This window comes from Pongo abelii, chromosome 5, assembly GCF_028885655.2.
Source record: "Pongo abelii isolate AG06213 chromosome 5, NHGRI_mPonAbe1-v2.0_pri, whole genome shotgun sequence".
Taxonomy (NCBI): Eukaryota; Metazoa; Chordata; class Mammalia; order Primates; family Hominidae; genus Pongo; species Pongo abelii.
Window position 1 is genome coordinate 31686614 of NC_071990.2, and position 18021 is coordinate 31704634.

Consider the following 18021-nt stretch of genomic DNA (forward strand, 5'->3'; position numbering starts at 1 on the left):
TTCACTCGGTTCATCATCCCCAGCCCCAGCAGGAACAGGGAGAAGTGACTTGGCAAATGCCCCACTCAAAATGGGATCCCTCAACCAGAGACCACGTGTGAAAGTCAGTTTTCCCTGACTAAAGAAACAGGACATTTACCCTGTTAGAAGTTGATGTCTGCCAGAGACCTCCACCTGGGAAATGCTGGTTCATGGCAGGGTCTCTTTTTTAGTAAAGGGAACAATTCCTGGCTAATTGAGAGCTAATAAGTCATTTAGAATCCAGTTCATGTAAAAAGATTACCTACTTAAAGGATTAACTCCATTATAATAAGGACACACATCCCACACCGCACATCCAATGCCATTTGTGAGATTTCTTTGATTCGCTCATGTAGAAAGTTACTCTGCTGCTTTGCAAAGAGGCTTGCCACACATTTCAAATCTCTGCTCCTCATTTCACACCATCTGGCTCATGAGGTGAAGGTGATGAGAAGTGTCTTCAGACAATACTCCAAGGTTTGTCTATCAGAGTCATAGTCATATATTACATATAGAGATTATTTTCTTAGAAGTTGTAATTTATTGATATGTATTTTACTCATGGCATAGCTAGATACTATCCAACAATTTGTTTTTATTACCTCTACATTACACTGCTTAGGTAGCCACTACTGGTACCTCTGCATTTTCTTTCTTGTATGTGACATTAACGTATAAGATTGTATGTACACGGTGGCTTGGTTTCCAGGAATTGCTGATTAGGTAATTTAGACCATTCCTTCCACTGAGTACAATGGGAAAAGGAGGAAAACATAAATATTTGAAAAATCTGGTTGAGCAAATGGATGGGCTAACAAAGCAGTGAAGATTTGCCTGGCCAGGAACCAGGAGAGGGCAGAAATCCAGAAGAGCAACTTGAGCTGTGGGGCTGCTTTTGTGGATCAGAGGCAGTAACACCTGCTCCCTGGCCAGAAGCCAGCTTCCAGGATTCAGGACTCAGGATTCAGAACTTAGACAGTCCCTTGGTCTCTCTAGAATTCAGTGCTCATTTAGCCAGGGCTAAGACCCTCACACTCAATGGCTGGAGGATCCAAGCTTATGGTATGACTGCCTCTGGAGCATTTCATGCTAGAGAGATCCCAACACGTGTAGGTAAACGGTCTAGAGGGCACTAGCCAGCCTTCCATGGAACTCTGTGTAAGGCACTTCTCTGTGTTGTTACTCATGTTGGCCATGTCCTCAGGAATTTAGTGGAATGGGCATGTAGTCTCTGGGTAGAAGTGAGGACGGTGAGGGGGTCCCTGGGCAGTCAGAGATTTTGTGTCTCTGCGTCCTTTCCTTTCATCTCAACCAGAGACCACTTGTGAAAGCCCAAGAACAAATGTCATTAAATGTCCAAGGCGAATCCAAGACCACCGATCCATTGTGCCCAGGAGCCTTGGGCCATGTAGCCCAGCAGTAATGAAGTCTGTGAGGCCTTGGTCACCCCCAAATTGTTGCCCCAAGAGCAGCTGCCGCTCGTTGCCATCAGGCACCCCAGGAGCTGGAATCATTGTAATTTCTGATGAGGAACTAGAGAGGACCCATACCATATAGATCTTGATCAAATTGGGTCATGGTGGAGTCAGGCAAAACTCTTCAATGACTCACCGGTAACTAAGTATAAAATAAAGTCTCAACTCAGAGCATCCATCAGAGCTTCAGGCTCAGTAATCATTCCTTTATGCTGTTGCTGTGTTTGTACTGTGATAACTGGTGCTTGAAGGGAGGACATATAGTTAGTTACATGTTGCAGGAAAACACATGTCATTAGAAAACTTGGCATGATTCAGGGAGTGGGAGGGACCATGGTCTTTTCCGTGGTAGATGTGGGACTCTCTGTCATCTTCATCCTGTTGTTCCAAGTGCAGAAGAGAAAGCTTCTTCCTGCTTTCAGCTGCGTGACTGACAACAGAAGCTGGAATTCAGAGAATCAGTGGCAGCCTCTCTCTCTCCAGGCCCCAACCCTGTAGGTTTAAGGAATGGACTTAGGTCTCTGGCACTTTGTTCTCAACATGCATTTTCCTTCACTCATTCAGAAAAAAAAAAAAAAGGAAAATGAACCAAATGCTGCAATTCTCATGGCACCTAGAGAACTGGAGTATGGACCAAGGTTGCCATGTGCTTGTCATTGCTCCACCACACTCGGTTGCTGTGTGACCTCAGGAGAAGCTCTCTACCACTAGGGACTTTTAAACTCATCTGTGAATCCTGGATAAAAACAGACATTCCAGTAATCTTACTGAAATGAAGGGAGGACCAATGGGTTGACAGGCAGAGAAAAATTTAAGTGATGGTCTTTACTCCTAGACAGGGCTTTTTAGGAACATGCACCTTAAAAGTAGGAGGAAAACATAATGCCAGCAACGCCCTGCCTAAAAGCCCCTTTAGTGATGATAATTATCATTCATCTTTCTATAGAAGTACAGCAAGACTTTCTCCCTCAATATCTCAAACCAGTTAAATATATCTTCTGATCATGTACCAGTGTGGACCAACATGTTTTGCTCCGAGTGAAAATGAAAAGGAATGAGAACATTTCCACCTTCGTGTGGTGACCATGGAACCACGGAGGCTTGGAAACCAGCCTACATCTGCCCAAACTCTACATCACCTGCCGTTGTCAATTTTCAATCTATCCGTTCTATGCTTTGGAATCCTACATAATTCATACTCTTGAAAAATCTCATTTTCATATGTAGGGCAGGGTGGAAAATGTGATATCTCTGTTTTAATTTGCTAAGACTTCCGTAATAAAGTGGCACAGACTGGATAAGTTAAACAGTAGAAACGTATTATCTCCCAGTTCTGGAGGCTACAGGTCCACGACGGAATGTATTGCGGGCTGATTGCTCCTGAGGCCTCTCTTTTGGCTTACAGATGGCCATCTTCTCCCTCTATCTTGTCAACATTGGCCTCAAAATATGTGTAGAGGGACACAGTTTGGCCCATAAGAGTCTGCGCCATCCTTGGCGGTGCATATTGTAAGAAATAAAAGAGAATACAACCCTTTGGCTGGACTCTGTTGATATTTTGAAATGTTGGTCTTGCAATAAGAACACCACCAAAGGCCGGGCACAGTGGCTCACACCTGTAATCCCAGCACTTTGGGAGGCCGAGGCGGGTGGATCACAAGGTCAGGAGATCGAGACTACCCTGGCTAACATGGTGAAACCCTGTCTCTACTAAAAATACAAAAGGAAAAATTAGCCGGGCATGGTGGTGGGCACCTGTAGTCCCAGCTGCTCAGGAGGCTGAGGCAGGAGAATGACGTGAACCCAGAAGGCGGAGCTTGCAGTGAGCCAAGATTGCGCCACTGCACTCCAGCCTGGACGACAGACCAAGACTCCATCTCAAAAAAAAAAAAAACAAAACACCACCAAAACAAGGGAGCCAAAGTTTAGTTTTCCCTGAAAGGTGAGCCCTCCCTGAGCCTGGTCACCCCACGGCAGCAAGACCCAGTGCTATGTAGTTCTCCAAAGTCCTATTTACTGTAGTGATTCTGATTCTGTATTTTTAACTGGGAAAAGGATTCTCTCTCAGGAAAGCAACCACTTCTGATGCTATGTAGGTATTATTCTCCTTATAGGAGAAAAAATTGATGTTAATAAACAGGAAATGTTTGCCAAATTATCACACAAATAATTTTTGTATCATTTTAAAATACCTGTTATTGTACTGAGCTTGTTGGTTTTTTAATAAAAATTACTGGCACATAATATTTGTACATATTTTGGGGTACACATAATATTTTCATACATGTGTAGAATGTGAAATGATCGAGTCAGGATATTTAGGATATTCATCACCTCAAGCATGTATCATTTCTTTCTGTTGGGTGAATTTCAAATCCACTCTTCTAGCTATTGTGAAATATACAATATATTGTTGTTAACTATAGCCAGCCTGCTGTGCTATCAAATATTAAAATGTATTCCTTCTATTTAAGTATATCTTTGTACCCATTAAGCTACCTCGTTTTATCTCCCAGGTCCCCCACACACCCTTCCCAGCCTCTGGTAACTATTATTCTACTCTCCACCTCCATAATATCAACTTTTTTTCAGTTCTCACATGTCAGTGAGAACATGTGATATTTGTCTTTCTTTGCCTGGTCTATTTCACTTAACATACTGACCTCCAGTTCCATCCATGTTGCTGCTAGTTATTATGAGGTAGTTCTAGCTGGAAGAATAGAGAATTAAAAGAAATCTTTGTGAAGCCCCTACCCAGGTTTGTCAATTTGTAACATTTTAATATTATTGGCTATATGTAGTATACATAGAAAATAATAGAAATATATGCCGATAGCCCTGATTCTCCACAGTTCTGTTATGTATGTGTTTCAGTTGATACTGTACTGAGTACTGGACTGCCAGTGGGGAGTGGCAGATGTCTTGAATTTGGTGAATGCCTTTATATTGTTACAAAGTGTTTTTTTTGTTTGTTTGTTTGTTTTGAGACAGAGTCTCTCTCTGTTGCCCGGGCTGGAGTGCAGTGGCACGATCTCGGCTCACTGCAAGCTCCGCCTCCCGGGTTCACGCCATTCTCCTGCCTCAGCCTCCCGGGTAGCTGGGACTACAGGCGCCCACCACCACGCCCGGCTAATTTTTTTGTATTTTTAGTAGAGACGGGGTTTCACTCTGTTAGACAGGGTGGTCTCGGTCTCCTGACCTCATGATCCGCCCGCCTCGGCCTCCCACAGTGCTGGGATTACAGGCGTGAGCCACCAAGCCCGGCCTACAAAGTTTTTTAAATCCCTTTGTTTGACATGATTTTAGATTTTGTATAAATTGTTTTTTGTTGAATGTATCATTCTGTGGCTTGCTTTATCATTTAATATGGTCTATGAGGTGAACTCACACCCATAGAAACAGTTCATTTGTTTTCAGTGCTGGATAGTATTTATGAGAGGAATATCTCACAATTTATCTCTTCTCCTGTCTGCAGACCTTTAGCTTGTTTCTGTTACAGACACTGCCACAATGAACATCCTGGGTCATCTGTCTCTGGTCCCCTGTGTGAGTTCTCCAAGATATGGATGTAGGAATGGGATTACTGTGCTTTAACCATGTGATGTTATAGGATGTCAAATTGTTCTCTGAAGAGGTTGTATCAACTCCCGCCCTTTAAAATCTTCTTTGACATTTTACAGGTCAAGTTATCTCCCTCCCCAACTAGCTGCTCCTCCTCAGTCCCCCTTCATTGGCTCCTTTTGCTGTAGATGCTGGAGCACTGTGGGGCTTTACTGCCTCCCAATCACTCTAGTGTCCTCCACTCCCAGGATTTTAAATATCATCTAGACACAGATGGCTCCCAAATATATATCTCTACATATTTCTATAATCAAAAAACTAATGGTACCAAAACAGGTACTCTGATATATTGCAGATGGGCCTGCATACTGGAAATGTTTTCAGGAAAGGCAGTATGGCAATTTCTGTCTAAATTAAAAAGGCATACACCCAGCAGTCCCACTTCTAGAAATGTGTCCAAAAATACACCTGCATTCCTGAAAAATGACTGTATTCAGAATTATATGTTGCAACCCTGCTTGTAAAATCAAAAAGGAAAGAAGAAAGAAAATGAAAGATAAAAGAAAAAATAATCCAAATGTCTGTCACTAGGGGACTAGTTAAAAAAGCATTGCAAGCTGGGCACAGTAGCATTCACCTGTGAATAGCCACTCTACTCCACTCTGGGTAACATAAGGAGGCCTCCCTACCTTCCTAAGAAAACCAAAACAAGCACTGCTTATCTACACGGTGGAGTCTACAAACATTTAACACAAAAGAAAAAAGACATAGGAAACTCTTGATATTCCCTCATGGGATGGTCTCCATGATACATTGTTAAGAAGAAGTACAAGGAGGAACTGGTACCATTCCTTCTGAAACTATTCCAATCAATAGAAAAAGAGGGAACCCTCCCTAACTCATTTTATGAGGCCAGCATCATCCTGATACCAAAGCTGGGCAGAGACACAACCAAAAAAGAGAATTTTAGACCAATATCCTTGATGAACATTGATGCAAAAATCCTCAATAAAATACTGGCAAACCGAATCCAGCAGCACATCAAAAAGCTTATCCACCATGATCAAGTGGGCTTCATCCCTGGGATGCAAGACTGCTTCAATATATGCAAATCAATAAATGTAATCCAGCATATAAACAGAACCAAAGACAAAAACCACATGATTATCTCAATAGATGCAGAAAAGGCCTTTGACAAAATTCAACAACTCTTCATGCTAAAAACTCTCAATAAATTAGGTATTGATGGGACGTATCTCCAAATAATAAGAGCTATCTATGACAAACCCACAGCCAATATCATACTGAATGGGCAAAAACTGGAAGCATTCCCTTTGAAAACTGGCACAAGACAGGGATGCCCTCTCTCACCGCTCCTATTCAAAATAGTGTTGGAATTTCTGGCCAGGGCAGTTAGGCAGGAGAAGGAAATAAAGAGTATTCGATTAGGAAAAGAGGAAGTCAAATTGTCCCTGTTTGCAGATGACATGATTGTATATCTAGAAAACCCCATCGTCTCAGCCCAAAATCTCCTTAAGCTGATAAACAACTTCAGCAAAGTCTCAGGATACAAAATCAATGTACAAAAATCACAAGCATTCTTATACACCAATAACAGACAAACAGAGAGCCAAATCATGAGTGAACTCCCATTCACAATTGCTTCAAAGAGAATAAAATACTTAGGCATCCAACTTACAAGGGACGTGAAGGACCTCTTCAAGGAGAACTACAAACCACTGCTCAATGAAATAAAAGAGGATACAAACAAATGGAAGAACATTCAATGCTCATGGGTAGGAAGAATCAATATCGTGAAAATGGCCATACTGCCCAAGGTAATTTATAGATTCAATGCCATCCCCATCAAGCTACCAATGACTTTCTTCACAGAATTGGAAAAAACTACTTTAAAGTTCATATAGAACCAAAAAAGAGCTCTCATTGCCAAGTCAATCCTAAGCCAAAAGAGCAAAGCTGGAGGCATCACGCTACCTGACTTCAAACTATACTACAAGGCTACAGTAACCAAAACAGCATGGTACTGGTACCAAAACAGAGATATAGATCAATGGAACAGAACAGAGCCCTCAGAAATAATGCCACATATCTACAACTATCTGATCTTTGACAAACCTGAGAAAAACAAGCAATGGGGAAAGGATTCCCTATTTAATAAACAGTGCTGGGAAAAATGGCTAGCCATATGCAGAAAGCTGAAACTGGATCCCTTCCTTACACCTTATACAAAAATTAATTCAAGATGAATTGAAGACTTAAACGTTAGACCTAAAACCATAAAAACCCTAGAAGAAAACCTAGGCAATACCATTCAGGACATAGGCATGGGCAAGGACTTCATGTCTAAAACACCAAAAGCAATGGCAACAAAAGCCAAAATTGACAAATGGGATCTAATTAAACTAAAGAGCTTCTGCACAGCAAAAGAAACTACCATCAGAGTGAACAGGCAACCTACAAAATGGGAGAAAATTTTCGCAACCTACTCATCTGACAAAGGGCTAATATCCAGAATCTACAATGAACTCCAACAAATTTACAAGAAAAAAACAAACAACCCCATCAAAAGTGGGCAAAGGATATGAGTAGACACTTCTCAAAAGAAGACATTTATGCAGCCAAAAGACACATGAAAAAACGCTCATCATCACTGGCCATCAGAGAAATGCAAATCAAAACCACAATGAGATACCATCTCACACCAGTTAGAATGGCAATCATTAAAAAGTCAGGAAACAACAGGTGCTGGAGAGGATGTGGAGAAAGAGGAACACTTTTACACTGTTGGTGGGACTGTAAACTACTTCAACCATTGTGGAAGTCAGTGTGGCAACTCCTCAAGGATCTAGAACTAGAAATACCATTTGACCCAGCCATCCCATTACTGGTTATATACCCAAAGGACTATAAATCATGCTACTATAAAGATACATGCACATGTATGTTTATTGAGGCACTATTCACAATAGCAAAGACTTGGAACCAACCCAAATGTCCAACAATGATAGACTGGATTAAGAAAATATGGCATATATACCATGGAATACTATGCAGCCATAAAAAATGATGAGTTCATGTCCTTTGTAGGGACATGGATGAAATTGGAAATCATCATTCTCAGTAAACTATCGCAAGGACAAAAAACCAAACACTGCATGTTCTCACTCATAGATGGGAATTGAACAATGAGAACACATGGACACAGGAAGGGGAACATCACACTCTGGGGACTGTTGTGGGGTGGGGGGGGGGGGGGATAGCATTAGGAGATATACCTAATGCTAAATGATGAGTTAATGGGTGCAGCACACCAGCATGGCACATGTATACATATGTAACTAACCTGCACATTGTGCACATGTACCCTAAAACTTAAAGTATAATAATAATAATTAAAAAAAGAAGAAGAAATAAAGTAAGGTGTAGAATAACATATAGAGTCTGCTAAAATTTGTGTGAAAAGGGACAAAGAGATATATATATACACATTTATATTTGCTTGCATACGCATAAAATATATGTGGAAGAATAAGCAAGAAGATCTCCCTGGTTGCCTGTTGGGGATGAGACAGGGTAAGAGAGAGACATTTTACCTTTTGAACATTTTGAATTTTGAATTTTGAACTATATCAAGAAATAAAAGATAATTCCTAGGGAGACCAAACAAACCCCAAAAAAAATCAAAATGAAAAACCTTTTAAAAACGAATAGAATTTTTTTACCTTTATTAAAATAAATTTTAAAAATTTTCTAAATATTATATTATTCCTTTAACAAGGAGGTTTACTACCATTTTAATTCAGTACGTTGTTTCTTTTTAATTGCATTATCTTTCTTTACATCTGTCTTTTTTCATTACCAGGTAAAATAACAGCATGATTAATTAAATGCAATTTGTTTGGTGAAGGAAATTTTGTTCAAATCTTGGTCTAAGTGGGAAAGGGATTCTAGGGGATCCAGTGCAACAATTATGGCTTCAGTATGCTCAGACGTCCTCTAGTGTTTGTGTGGGCTCATGGATGCGATATCTAGAAAACACTGGAATTCTCAAGGACACATGACTGAAGCCATTGTGCCAAATGTTCAAGGTCCTATTAATGGCCCATCTGAGTACTTGTCATACGAGGTCACCCTATCTTTGAATCAGAAGGTACACTCAGAGCTCATAGGGTCACATCCCAGGCCCAACCTGCTGAGAGCAGTCGAGGAAGGTCTGGAGGTCAGTGTTGTGAGGGGTGGGAAGACTGAGGGTGTGGGGGCCAGTTGTGGAGTGGCGGGAGCCCCAGGTGCTGTATGAAGGCGAGCCTCTGGATCACCCTGTGACCCCACAGTTGGTCCCTTCCTGGGTGTCTGCCATTCCTGGGACTCCAAGGAAATCAAAGTCTGCAAGCTTGGGATGGGGAGCTGTCCAGGATGGGTCAGTTGTGGTCTCATTGATCCTACACTTCTGCCTCCCAGCCCACTCCCAGCCCTCTTCTGATGTTAGAAATCAACATGGATTGCCTTAGGGTGGTGGTTCTCAAAGTGTAGTCCTGGGGGAAGCAGCATTGGCATCACCTGGGAACTTAGAAGTGCAATCATCAGGGCCCAACCTGGAGCTACTGTATCAGAAACTCTGCATTTAACAAGCCCCCACCAGAATTCTGCTTTTCAAATCAGATCTCTCTCTCTCTCTCTCTCTTTCCCTCTCTCTCTCTCTCTCCCTCTCTCTCCCCCTTTCTCTCTCTGTTTCAAGTCTCAATATTGAGTAGCTGTGACTTCTGGATAGTCAGGTGTCAGACACCCTTTCTGCCAGGAAGCACCAGGCTCCTCAATCAGCTTAGTCTCATTCTTGGCCTGACCCAGGGAAAGATGTTCACTTCCTGGATTCTGAGCAAAGCTCTCCCATCCTGCGTGCCTGTGGAGCTCCCACTTACACCACAAAACAAAGCTCAAATAATATTCTTTTCTTTTTAGAGATTTTTTGTATTCCTTCATTAGAGCTGAAGGTCTACATATATGTCTACCAAGCAAGTGTGCATGTCCCACTAGCCAGTTTGTTAGTCTTGCCAATGCACCACAAGGTAACAGTCTCTCAGTCTCTCCTTGTGAGGTGTTACCTGGAGTTCTTTGTCTCACCACCGAGAGATTTAAGGAGCGTGGATACAAAGGGTGAGGTTGGAGCAAAAATGTAATAAGCGAAAGAAGAAAGCTCTCCCCCATGGAGAGGGGGCTTGGAAGAGCATTGCCATTTTTACAGCTGAATGCAAAGGCTTTTATAAGAAACTGATGAGAGCTGGGTGTCTCATTTGCATAAGGCACGAATTTGCGGTAGTTCCACTCCATCCTCCTAGAGCCCATGTGGGCCCTTAGCTTGAGTTACTCCATATTGCTTTGTTTCCCTTACTGCGCATGTATCAGGGGACAGAATTTTTCATTGCGGACATGTCTGGGCAAGTCTCCTGTGTAACCTTTCTTATTTGTGCAGCTGTGGGCATGTCTTAGGCAAGGCCCCCTGTGCAAGTGCTCTTCTCTGTGCCTGCAGGCTGTTCTTTTGTTTGAAATAATTCAACTGAGGACCCACCATAACTGCCCACCTGACCAGTTTCTTCCTTTTTCCTCTCTCAATTTGTGTTATAATTTCCTTACTGATCTCTGCCTGAGCAAGACTGGGCACACCTTGAGAGCAAGGAGGTTTATTTCCTCTTACCTCAGTCCCAGCTCGTCTTAAAACAATGCCCCACACACAGTAGGTATTTGATAAATGTTTACCAAATGAAGGGATTGCCTTCAATGGCTTGGCAGACAGGAAAGCAGAATGAAAACCCACAGGCCAAAAGTGGCTGGGAAGACATTTTCCAAATCCTAGTGCTGGGCACAGAGCCCACTAAAGTTCACTTTTGGAACCTTCCCATCTGTCTTGTTCTCCTCTCATCAGGGACATCCATGCCCCTCAAAGCCCACCTAGTCACACACTACCTTTCAGGACCACCTTCCAGATCAGCCAGGTACAAACCCCACAGACTTCCTGCCTGTGGCTCAGATGCTCAGCTGAAATTCTGAGGCTAATTTCAGTGGAGTTAGAGGCTTGTCCCTTAGGAGTGGCAATGGCTGGCTTTAAGATTCAAGAAGTAGTGTTTACATCTCAAAAGAGAAGACCACTCCACCAGAAATGCAGAGTTTTTGTATGTGCAGGTCCGGGGTCTTCAGGAGATAAAGAATGATAGCTCCAGGAGCACTGGGACCCACGTGCAGCCCACCTGTCACCACAGCCTAGGCAGGAGTTGGGCTCTCACCTCGGCCCCTCCTCTGCATGCCCTGGATATGGATGGTCCCTGAGTCTGAACTCGCCTGGGCTCTGACCCTGGGTGCTCTTCCCGCTGTTGTGGAGCCTCTGTGGGTGTGGTGCATGCACAGGGGGCTTCACAGGAGACCCAGGGCCATTTAGAGTCTCAAGGCCAACATTCTTGGAGAATCCATGTCAGGCATTCAGGCTCTCAGGGACTCAGATGCCCAAACTATGAAAATGAGAGACTCTATCCCACTCTCTCAGGTGTGGTGAGATGCATATTATATGACAATCGGTCGTCTATACATTGATCGTACTCTCAGTGTTGCCTTTATCAGTTGGCCAATGCCTAAAACCCAAAGATGCATTAGGCATTGTGGAGGAAGAGTTCCTTTCTTACCTTCTGAAGGTGCCATCAACAGGAATTTCTACCCTGTGGAGTCTAGAGGAGACTTTCCTTGAAGCTGAGTTAGGAATGGACATTTGGACTTTTTTTTTTAAGAGTTAGTAACTCCATGGAGAACCACACATTTATTTGCTTACTTTAATTCTACAGCAACATTCAAGGTGGCTTGCTGCAACAAACCCAGTGTAATAAATACATATGAATTATTTTAAAATCAACACCAAGGAAAATATACATTTTAAAATATTAAGGTTGGGGTAAAGCTAGAACATTACTAGGCAAGAAGGAACATCTGAAACATTTGCTGAAATGGAGTTGACCCTTTACCTGGCCATAGATTTGTTGCCTCACGATTTCATTGCATCTGAGCACCATGAAGGGGGTGGCAGTTCAGGTCACCAGTCCCTTGTTTCCTGCTTCAGGAACAGCGTCCTATTCTGCACTTACAGTCAAAGCAAATAACATCATTATAAGATGTTTAATGATGAAGTCAAAGTCCACAGAGTCAGCAAGTAAGTGTAAAAACCTCAGGAGTCCAAGGACAGTCTACGTTTCTCCCCAGAAATGGCCTCACTATGCACTGTTGAAGGGAGAGGGTCCTTTCAAGGGGCCCCAAGATGCAGGAGCAATTGGACTGCAGCTCTAAATAAAGATGTCCTTTCTACCTGCAATTTCCACAAAACTTCACAGGCAACTTTGGTGATCTCACCTGAGCTAGGAATTCGGTTTTTTGATGTTGGTTCTCTTTGAGCCATTGTGTGAGCTTTAAAATGTGACATGGAGATTTTGCTATACTGGTGTTTCCTTGCTGGAATTTGACATCCACGGCGGCTCTGGCTTCCCTGTCTTGTCCCAGGAGGAAATGGAGTGTCCTGCACTTTTTTTCAGCATTGCTTTGTGTAGGAAGGATCAGGAGACTTGGAGTCAGGGGCTCCTCCAATCTCACTCTCCTCCATAAAACAGTGTCCCTTAAGCTTTCTGGGGGTGAGGGCCTTGACACTGTGCTGTTCTGATGAATATAATTGTCCCAGCTCCTGAAATAAAAGCACAGGTGCACAAAATACCAACCCTTGCAAGCAATGCCAAGATGGGGATGTTTCCTAGGCGCCAGGTTTAGCACTTTGACTTCGTATGTACACACACAGGGGCCAAGCGTTGTGGTTTATGCCTGTAATCTCAGCACGTTGGGAGGCTGAGGCATGAGAATTGCTTGAAGCCAGAAGTTCAAGACCAGCATAGGTAACAAAGCAAGACCCAGTCTCTACAAAAAAAAAGAAAAGAAAAAATACACACATACACACACACACACACACACACACACACACACACACACTGGGTGTGGTGGCTCCAGTCTGTAGTCCCAGCTACTCGAGAAGCTGAGGCGGGAGGATTGCCTGAATCCAGGAGTTGGAGCCTGCAATGAGCTGTGATCGGGCCACTGCTCTAGCTTGACCATCAGAGTGAGACCCTGTCTCAAAAACAAACAAACAAAACAAAACAAAACAAAATACATATACACACACAGCCAGAGCCAGGGCTGAGGGAGAGGCTGACCTCAGGGGTGGGGTCACAGGCGTTTCTCAGGTCCCTCTCAGTGGTCTTTGTCTCTTTTTCCTGGAGGTGGAGGAGTCTGTACTTCATGAGGAGAAGTCCTCTGAAGAAGGCGGGAGATACTCAGGAGCGGGGTCTGGAGAGGGAAAAGGATGAGGAAGTGGAGACAAAGTGGAGGGGGCAGGGCAAGAAGGGAGCATGTGAGGAATGGGAGAGGGAGGACCTTCCAGCTGTCGGAAAGGTCACACGCAGAATTTGGCTCTTGGTTTTTCTGCTTCATCAGGATGGATTTGGGGAACCAGCCGGAGTGGGAGATAAGGAGTCTACTTTGCAAAGGACACGTGTGAGTCTCCGCCTAGTTTGAACTCATCAGTAGCAGCTGACAGCCAGGACCCTTGTGTGGGGCACGTGACACCCCTTTGCAACCAAGGCGTTTTCTGCACCCCACCGGCCACCCTTCCTGGGACCATGCTGGTTCCCTCCAACCCTAACAGGGAGAGAAGGAAGGAGAGGTCTGGAGGGTTTGGGTCCTCCCTTGTGCTCCTTCTTCCTCTGCCATTTATTCCCTGAGTGTCCTTGCCTTTCCTCCGCTACCCGGACCCCACTACAGCAAAGCACATCCTGCACACTGGCCTGGACTCCCTTTGTAACCGCCCAGTGGGTTCACCTTGCTGACTGCCTAGACAAAGCCGATTTATCAAGGCAGGGGAATTACAATAGAGAAAGAGTAATTCATGCAGAGCCGGCCGTGCAGGAGACCAGAGTTTTATTACTCAAATCAGTCTCCCCGAAAACTCTGATCAGTTTTTAAGGATAATTTGGTGGATAGCGGGGCCAGTGAATCGGGAGTGCTGATTGGTTGGCTCCGGTATGAAATCGTAGTGAGTGGAGGCTGTTCTCTTAGGCTGAGTCAGTTCCTGAGTGGGGGCCACAGGACTGGTTGGCAGGTCCAGATGGGGCCCTCCAGTTGTTAGAAACGCAAAAACCTGGCCAAGCGTGGTGGCTTACCCCTGTAATCCCAGCACTTTGGGAGGCCGAGGAGGGTGGATCACGAGGTAAGGAGATCGAGACCATCCTTGCTAACACGGTGAAACCCTGTCTCTACTAAAAATACAAAAAATTAGCCGGGCATGGTGGCGGGAGCCTGTAGTCCCAGCTACTCGGGAGGCTGAGGAAGGAGAATGGCGTGAACCCGGGAGGCGGAGCTTGCAGTGAGCCGAGATCGCGCCACTGCACTCCAGCCTGGGCGACAGAGCGAGACTCCGTCTCAAAAAAAAAAAAGAAAGAAAGAAAAAGAAAAAAGAAATGCAAAAACCTGAAAAGACATCTCAAAAGGCCGCTCTGAGGTTCACAGTAGTGATGTTACCTTCAAGAGTAACTGGGGAAGTTGCAAATCTTATGACCTCCGGAATAATGGCTGGTAATATTCAGAATTCCAGCCCCTCTCATCCTAACTTAATGGCTGGTGGCCTTTCATTCGTTTTACAAGAACAATTTCCCTTTAAACTATGAATTCCTTCCCAAGGCTAGTTCGGCCTATGCCCAGAAATGAACAAGGGCAGGTTAGCGGTTAGAAGCAAGATGGGGTGAGTTAGGTTTGATGTCTTTCGCTGTCATCATTTCCTTAGTTATAATTTTGCAAAGGCGATTTCACCTTGGCTTCAGACCCACCCATGCAGTATCACTGTGCCCTGTCCTTCCAACCACTGCCACTAGGTGGAAGCAGAGAGAGCATCGCCCAGACGGGCTAGATTCTTCTCACAGGCTCACTGCTAGAACGAATATTCTTGAGACTTTAGCTTTAAGTCAGCCGGATTTCTGAAAGCCTTGGACCGTTTCCAAAATCAAATCAATACTCCAGGAACAAGATCTGCCTCGACTTTGTCTCCACCCAAGGACGCTATGGCAACGCAGTTTTCAAACGTGCTTTGAGAATAAATGGAACAGGGTCCCCTGTGTCCCCACTCATTTGCGTTTTCCTTTTTATTACAGTCAACCCCTTTTGTAAATACTGTTACATATCTCTCTATTCCACTGAAGACATCTCTTTCAAAGGCACTTTAAGAAAGATTCAATGACATGAAAATATGAAGGATCCTCTTGAAAGAGTTTCTGGTGCTGGGTTTTAAAGAATATTTTGGTTTTTAAAACTCTGTAACCATTTCGGTGTGGGGCTTAGCTTCGTATTTTCAAATTGAAATATTCTCTTCCTTAACCTCCGCATAAATCCAAGTTCACAATTTTTATTATTTTAAAATTTTATTTATTTTTCTGTTTTGAGGACAGGGTCTCCTCCTGTCACCCAGGCTGGATTGCAATGGCACAATCATAGCTCACTGCAGCCTGGAACTCCCCGGCTCAAGCGATCCTCCTGCCTCCGATTCCCAAAGAGCTGAGATTATAGGCATGAACCACTGCAACTCACCCAAATCCAAGTTTATACTAAAAGATAAAATTCCAACATTTCAGAGAAAATGAAAGTCACAAAGTTATCCCAGTCTCCGGAGTCACTGTCAAAACTTTGGTGAGGAACCTTCCAGGTTTTCCCCTACTTAAAATATATATTAATATTATGTAAGTAATATTAGCACCATTTTCACCCAGGCTGGAGTGCAGTGGCACGATCTCAGCTCACTGCAACCTCCGCCTCCCGGGTTCAAGCAATCCTCCTGCCTCAGCCTCGCAAGTAGCTGGGACTACAGGCGCCGGCCACCACGCCTGGCTAATTTTTGTATTTTCAGTGGAGACAGGGTTTCAACCATGTTGACCAGGCTGATCTCGAACTCCTGACCTCAGGTGATCTGCCCGCCTTGGCCTTCCAAAGTGCTGGGATTACAGGCATGAGCCACTGGACCCAGCCTCCTTAACCTTTTAAACAAGGTTAGAAATATGCTGGGCACTTCTTTTCATAGCAATACTTAAAAGCGATCTTACTCTTTTTAATGATTGTATAGAATTTTATAATGTAACTCTTCTTTGGGAGACAATTGAAATGTTCTTTATCTTCACTGTGGTAGTGGAGATGTGCGTGTGTACAACAGCTAAAATTCAACAAGTTGAACACTTTAAATAGATGCAGTTCATTGCATGCAAAATATGTCCCAATATGATGATTTAAAAATATTATCCTCTTTGAGATTTGTACTTTGCTTATGTGAAACAAAACAAAACAAAAACCTTGTTCTTCTGTCCAGGAGACACACCCTGACTCATCTGGAGGTAGAGGGTCATGCTGTCTGCAACTTACCCTCACAGACTCTGAAATAACAATAATAGCAGTATATTTACAGATTCAGAAAGAGAGAAAGCTATAGTAAAAATGTTCATAAGTAAAACTAAAGGGCAAAAATAAATAATAAAACTACGTCTTTTAAATTTTATCTCTCCTTTACTTTTTCTCTCCCCTTTTCTTCCTATCTCTTCCCTCCTTTCTTAACACGTCCCCCTATCCTTCCCTCCTTTCACCACTCTGCGCTTGATCCCCGGTGTATTCCAGCCTCCAGGACAACACACGTCACCGCGTCCGCCTGGGGCAGGTCAGAGAAGGGACGCGAGGCGGCGCTGTCACAGCATTCTATGCGCCCCAGCGCCCTGGGCTCCGCCGGTCTTGTATCATTTCAGTGAAGGTCACTCCCGTCTTTGACGGGGCCACACTCGGGGTGTAAATTAGGATCCTCACTGAAGCGGCGGGACCCTGAGAGGCTTTTTCCTGGCCCCTTAGTTGTGGGTTTTCCTGCGGGCGGTGGAGCCCGTTTCCATCAGAACCGCCCAGAGGCGGGCGCTGCTTTCCAGGGGTGAAGCGTTTTCGGACCCTGGAATCTGTGGGCGGCCCGTGCGAGGGGCTGAGGCGCAGTTCCCTACTCACCCAGATCCGAATCCACCGCGGTGCTGTTTCAAGCGAGTCAGATTCCATATCGCGCTCCAGCCTGGACTCGGAATTCCTGCCCCGCGGGTCTGCATTTTCACAGCGGGCAGGTGTGAGTGCCCTGCAGCTGGAGACCAGAAGGCTGAAGGCAGCTCGGCCCTCCCCAGCCCAAAGTGCCGTTATTCCGTTTCTGTATCAGTAAACACGTTTCATTTTCCGTAGACCAGGGAAGGGTGACGGGTGATCCCAGTCCTCGCAGTGAATTCCGGGCCACAAAATTCAAAACGCTTGCGGGCAAAGCCGTGCGCGGTGGCTCAAGCCTGTAATCCCAGCACTTTGGGAGGCCGAGGCGGGCGGATCACCTAAGGTCGGGATTTCCAGACCAGCCTGACCAACATGGAGAAACCCCGCCTCTACTAAAAATACAAAATTAGCCGGGCATGGTGGCTCATGCCTGTAATCCCAGCTAGTCCGGAGGCTGAGGCAGGAGACTCACTCGAACCCGGGAGGCGGAGGTTGCTGTGAGCCGAGATCGCGCCACTGCACTCCAGCCTGGGCAACAAGAGCGAAACTCCGTTTCAAAAAAAAACAGAAAACAAAAAGCTTTCGGGCGCCGAGCGCAGCCCCGCCCTGAATTTTGTGAGCGACCGCGCTGGGCCGTTTCTCTTTCTTTTCTGGACCCTGCAGTGGCGCCTTAAGTCTGCGAGGAAGAAGTCGCCTCTGTGCTCGTGAGTCCAGGGATCTAAGGCAAGTGCTGAGGGAGAAAACATAGATGATGGGGCAGAGCAGAGAGGGCTGGAGGTGAGGTGGAGGGGGAGGGCTTTGAACAGAAGACCTGGGAGGCTTGGTCGGG

At 44.7% G+C, this 18021-nt stretch overlaps 1 long non-coding RNA gene across 2 annotated transcripts; it reads right to left on the minus strand.

Moving 5' to 3' along the window:
• Positions 1-539: 539 nt before the first annotated feature.
• On the minus strand, positions 540-17999 carry LOC103890862 (uncharacterized). 2 transcript variants are annotated; one of them, XR_010140619.1, is made up of 4 exons: positions 17169-17999; positions 13307-13439; positions 12080-12786; positions 540-1988 (listed from the first exon to the last, which is right to left on the minus strand). It is a non-coding gene; the product is annotated as an uncharacterized LOC103890862 (long non-coding RNA). The 2 variants fall into 2 exon arrangements; XR_010140618.1 differs by having other exon boundaries at positions 12080-13013; positions 17169-17991.
• Positions 18000-18021: the final 22 nt, after the last annotated feature.